Raw genomic sequence first — 6,000 nt, forward strand, 5'->3', positions numbered from 1 at the left:
TGGTGAAGATGGTTGGAAATTCTGTTAACCAATTGAGAAGCATGGATCCTTGGAGATTCAAGGATGAGTACAAACATAAACCACCATGACAATAAGCTTCTCAAATGTCCAACTTAAGGACTTAAACTAAAAGTGCTAGGTGGGAGACACCCCACCATGGTAAACTCTTTCCATTCTCTTTTAGTTTTGTTTAATAAGTGATTTGAGTTGCCATTGTAGGAAGATTTTCATTTCATATTGATTTGTTTGTAAAGATTGGTTGTTAGTATGTTGTATTCATTAGTAGTAGATGAATAAATCCTAAAATCAAATTGCATTTATGTGAATTGTTTGATATGTGATTGAATAAAGAAGAGTTTTGGACATTATAGGGAGCTCTTGGGCATTTTTTTTTTCTTCTGCTTTCTGGGCAAAAAAAAAAAAAAAAAAAGGCCATGTGCGCGTAAGCACGCTGTGCGCGCGCGCGCACATTGCACTTCTGCAACTTCTGGTACAAAAACCAGAGAGTTGTGCCCGCGTTGTGCCCGCATTGTGCTGGGAGCCCAACCTCATCCACGCGTAAGCGCGCTGTGCGCGCGCGCGCGGATCGTCCCTACCTCATCCACGCGTAAGCGCGATGTGCGCGCGCGCGCGGATTCTCCCTGCTGCATCCACGCGTAAGCGCGCTGTGCGCGCGCACGCGGATTTGCACTCTGCTTTTCTCTCTCCTCCTTTCTCCTTCTTTCCTCTTCTCTTCTTCTTTCTTTCTCATTTTTTTTTTCTTCTTCCTCTCTTGAAAGATTTTTTTTTTCTCTTTTCTCTTTTAATATAAAAAAAAAGAAAAATTTTTTCTAATAATAAAGAAAAAATATAATAATAAATAAATAAATAAAATACTAAAAAAAATAAAAAAAAATTCAAAATATAAAAAAAAAAAACTTTTTTCTCTTCTTCTATTTTCTTTGGTCTATTACATTTGCATACTTTTATTCTTTGCATTTTAATTTTGTTTCTATAATTTGTTCTCATTTTATTTTCTAAATTTCTCATTTTAATAATGGTGTTGAACTCCCTCACTCAATTGTTGAGAATTTCTTGCATTTGTTTTGGTGCTTCATGACTTGTTACATTAATTGTAATATCTGTCAACACACAAGATTAGTGCTTTAGTCCTTCCTAATTCATTACCCTTTATTTTTTTCTTGTATCGCTTCATCATTGAGTTAGGATGGAATTAAATGCTTTCATGCGTATCACTAATCTTGTTTGTGTCAATTCTTATTTGATCTTGATGCTCAATATCCTCTTCATGCTTTAACTTTACTCTTGCATCGAGCTTAATGACATGCCTTAGCTTACATTGTTTTCTCACTCACATGCTTAGCTACCATGTAGTAGAGAACCATACCTTTATTTGGCGTTAGCCCCCGCCTATGTTCTATTTGCTTTGATATCTTTGTTATAGGCTTAACTTTCTTTCTTTTTCTTTCCTTTTAGGTTGGCCACCAAGAAGGGGGAAAGGAAAAGTTTTTAAATGGGGCAACAAACAAGTCATCCGCACAACCTTTTGAAGGAGCTCATCAATTGTAGCAACCCGTCCACCTTGCTATCCTTTGCGTGCACCGAGGACGGTGCAATCTTCAAGTGTGGGGAGGTCGTCGACCGATCTCCATGGGTAAAAAAATTTTCTTTTCAACACCAATGTTAGATTAGTTATTGCATTGCATGATAGGTTGCATGTTAGTTAGAATTTATACATATTTTTACCACTTCTTTCTTATTAGGACTACTTGGTTAGGGTGATGATTTCCTTTCCAAGAAACTGTTTTAGGGCACCCTACTAGGGCACCCTACCAATTTGAAAAAGAAAATTTGTGGAACTTGCTTGAAAGAATTTATTTTGGAACATGGTTTTTGAGCTAAGAACACAAGCAAGTGAGATTTGAGCCTAATGATGTGGTTACATCTTATAACCACTTATTTTCCTTCTTGTGTGCATTATTCTCTTTCTATGATTGTAATCTTTGATTTGTTTGAGTCTATATGTCCATTATTCTTTGTATTCATGCATTTATATGATTGAGGCCATTATTTCATTAGCTCACTTACCCAAATAGCCTTACCTTTTATCTTCCATTGTTAGCCAATTTGAGCCTACGATTAACCCACTTGGTTCTTTAATTTAGCACATTACAAGCCTTAAAGCGAAAAACAATAAATGTCCTTATTTGGATCTTTGATTAGCTTAGGCTAGTGTGTGTGAGTATCATTCAAGTGTGGGAACCTTGGGACATTGGGTGAATAAAAAGGTAGTTTTGTATTTTTATTGAAAATATTGGGAATTGGGTACATGCTCATATATTGATCAAATGTATAGACCTTATGCATTGATGCTCTTGTATATAGAAAGAAAAAAAATGAGAAAAACGAAAGAAAAAGAAAAGAAAAATAATATGGAAAAGAAAAAAATAGGAAAAGAAAGAAAAAGAAGAAAAAGAAAGAAATAAAAAGGGGACAAAATGCCCCAAATCAAAGTATAGTCCAATAAAATCAATGCATAAGTGTTGTGAAATGAAAAAGAAAATGCATGAGTATGTGAAAAAGTGAAGAATGGGTAGTTAGATTAGTACTTAATTGTATAGGTCATTATATAGGTTAGGTGGGAAAGTTTAAGTTAATCAAAGATTCAAATCCTAAGTCCACTAGCCATATGTGATCCTACCTTGACCCTAACCCCATTACAACCTAAAGAAAAGACCTCATGATACATGTATGCATGCATTGAATAATTGTTGATTGTTAGATGAAAAACAAATCTTGGAAAGCATGATTAGGAGAGAATTGAGAGAATCAACCCCAAACACCGAGCGACTAGAGTGCAAACACTCCCGGTGAGGGTTCGATGCTCAACTCCTTGATTCCCGGCTTTCACGAGCGTTCTTCTTGCAAGTCTATGTGAATTTCATGTTTATACTTCAAATTGGTAGGACTCATGAATCGTTATATGATCTTGGCCCTACTTGTGCGTATATGTCTTGGAGGATTGATTTATTTTTAACCAAGTAAGTAAAACCATTTTGCATTTAGTTGCATATAGTTTAGGTTGCATATAGTTTATTTACATTGAATAAATGTTGATGCCCTTTGCTTTCTCTTGGCTTAAGCATGAGGACATGCTTGGTTTAAGTGTGGGGAGGTTGACAAACCCCATTTGTAGGGTCTATCTTGTATTGATTTTTGGGGATTTTATCACCTTTCACCCACATTTATTCAATAAAATAGCATGGTTTTGTATATTCTCCTTTAATTGTGCTTAAGAGTGAAAACATGCTTTTTAGATCTTAAAATAGCTAAATGTAATTTACCTTGATTCCATTAGATGCCTTGATATGTTTGTTAAGTGATTTCAGATTTAGGAGGCAAAGATTGGATCAAGGGAATGAAGAAAAAGCATGTAAAGTTGGAGAACTCATGAAGAAATGAAAAGAACCGGAAAGCTGTCAAGCCGACCTCTTCGCACTTAATTGACCATAACTTGAGCTACAGAGGTCCAAATGATGCGGTTCCAGTTGGGTTGGAAAGCTAACATCCGAGGCTTCAAAATGATATAAATTTTGCCACATGTTGCTTCGCGTTCAAGGGCGCGCACGCGCACTTTGCGCGCGCGCGCCGATTCTGTCCTTGCCCACTTTAATGAAATCGTCCCCAGCGGTTTTAGGAGCCTTGTGGGCCCAATCCAACTCATTTCTGATGCTATTTAAGTCAAGTATTGAAGGGGAATCAACATACTTTTCATACTTTTGATCATTAGCTTAGTTTTAGGAGTTAGAGTTAGTTTTAGAGAGAGAAGCTCTCACTTCTCTCTAGGATTAGGAATTAGGGTTAGATTAGGATCTCATAATTCTAGGTTTAATTCAAGTCTCCTTCTACTTCTACCTTCAAGTGGTGATTGCTACACTTTGGTTCTTCTCTCTATCCCTATCCTCTTGTTGTAATTTCTCTTATTTTGTTTCTAGGTTTTGTAGTTGAGATATTCTTGTTCTTTTGTTTTCTTTTAATAATGCAATTTGAGATAATTCATGTGATTGTGATGTTGTTGGTTGTTGTTTTGTTAATCCTTTGTAATTGTTAGTTGTTGATTCCTTTTATTCTTACAAATAAAAATGCTTTCTTTCATTACCCTCCAAGTGTTTGATGAAAGGCTTGAGAGGATGTTAGAGTAGGACTTTATGTTCTTGGCTTGAGAAGGTAACTTAGGATTTCTTGAGTCACTAGTGTCCAATTGATTGCTAGTTGATAGCCATTAACTCTAGCCTTCATTAATCCAATTAGTGGAAAGCTAGGACTTATGGACTAGGATTGATATAACTCACTTGACTTTCCTTTGTTAATTGATTTAAGGATGACTAAGTGGGATTAATCCTTGCAACTACCATACTTGTGGCTAGTGATAATGATGAAGACCCTTGACAACCAAATCTTGCCAAGACCATTTTGTTAATAAAGTTTTCTTACCATTTACTATTCATGTTTCTCCTCTAAAACCCCAAATATAACTCACAACCAATAACAAAACCCTTTATTGTAAATCCTAGGGAGAACGACCCGAGGTTTAAATACTTCGGTTTATAGAAATTAGGGGTTTGTTACTTGTGACAAACAATCTTTTGTATGAGAGGATTATTGTTGGTTTAGAGACTATACTTCGACGAGATTTTATTTGAAAAATTCTAAACCGTCAAAAATCCAATCGTCAAGGAACCAGTTCATTTTTTTCATTATGAACCACTGTCATGCCTCCCTTCTTGGGGACAACTTGGACAGGGCTCACCCAGGGGCTATCAGAAATAGGATAAATAATCTCAGCCTCTAGTAATTTAGTGACCTCTTTCTGCACTACCTCCTTCATGGCCGGATTTAGCCGCCTTTGTGGTTGAACCACCGGCTTGGCATTATCCTCCAGTAGGATCTTGTGCATGCATCTTGCTGGGCTAATGCCCTTAAGATCACTTATGGACCACCCAAGAGCTGTCTTGTGTGTCCTTAGCACTTGAATCAGTGATTCCTCTTCCTGTGAATTTAAAGCAGAGCTTATGATCACTGGAAAAGTGTCACCCTCTCCCAGAAATGCATACTTCAGGGATGGTGGTAGTGGTTTGAGCTCTGGTTTGGGAGGCTTATCCTCTTCCTGAAGAATTTTCAAAAATTCTTTTGTTTCCTCTGGTTCTTCCTGATCAGGCTGAACAACTTTGAAGATGTCCTCTAGCTCTGATTCTAGACTTTTAGTCATATTGATATCTTCCACCAAAGAGTCAATAATGTCAGCACCCATGCAGTCATTTGGTGTGTCTGGATGTTGCATAGCTTTTACAGCATTCAACTTGAACTCATCCTCATTCACTCTCAGGGTTACTTCCCCTTTTTGTACATCAATGAGAGTTCGTTCAATTGCTAGGAAAGGTCTTCCTAGAATGAGAGTTGCACTCTTGTGCTCATCCATTTCCAGCACTACAAAGTCAGTTGGAAAGGCGAATGGCCCAACCTTGACAATCATGTCCTTAATTATGCCTGATGGATATTTAATGGAGCCATCAGCAAGTTGGAGGCATATCCGGGTTGGTTTGACTTCTTAAGTCAACCCAAGCTTTCTGATAGTGGATGCAGGTATTAGATTGATGCTTGCTCCAAGGTCACACAGGGCTGTCTTGGTGCAAGCACCTTCTAATGTGCATGGTATCATAAAGCTTCCTGGATCTTGAAGCTTTTTTGGTAAGCTTTTCAGAATGACTGCACTGCATTCTTCAGTGAGAAATACTTTTTCAGTTTCTCTCCAATCCTTCTTATGACTTAAGATCTCTTTCATGAACTTAGCATAAGAAGGTATTTGCTCAAGTGCTTCTGCAAACGGAATCTTTATTTCAAGAGTCCTTAGATAGTCTGCAAAGCGGGCAAATTGCTTATCCTGTTCCGCTTGGCGGAGTTTCTGAGGATAAGGCATCTTGCCTTTATATTCTTCAACCT

The sequence above is a fragment of the Arachis hypogaea genome, chromosome 5 (genome assembly GCF_003086295.3).
Source record: "Arachis hypogaea cultivar Tifrunner chromosome 5, arahy.Tifrunner.gnm2.J5K5, whole genome shotgun sequence".
NCBI classification, from domain to species: Eukaryota; Viridiplantae; Streptophyta; class Magnoliopsida; order Fabales; family Fabaceae; genus Arachis; species Arachis hypogaea.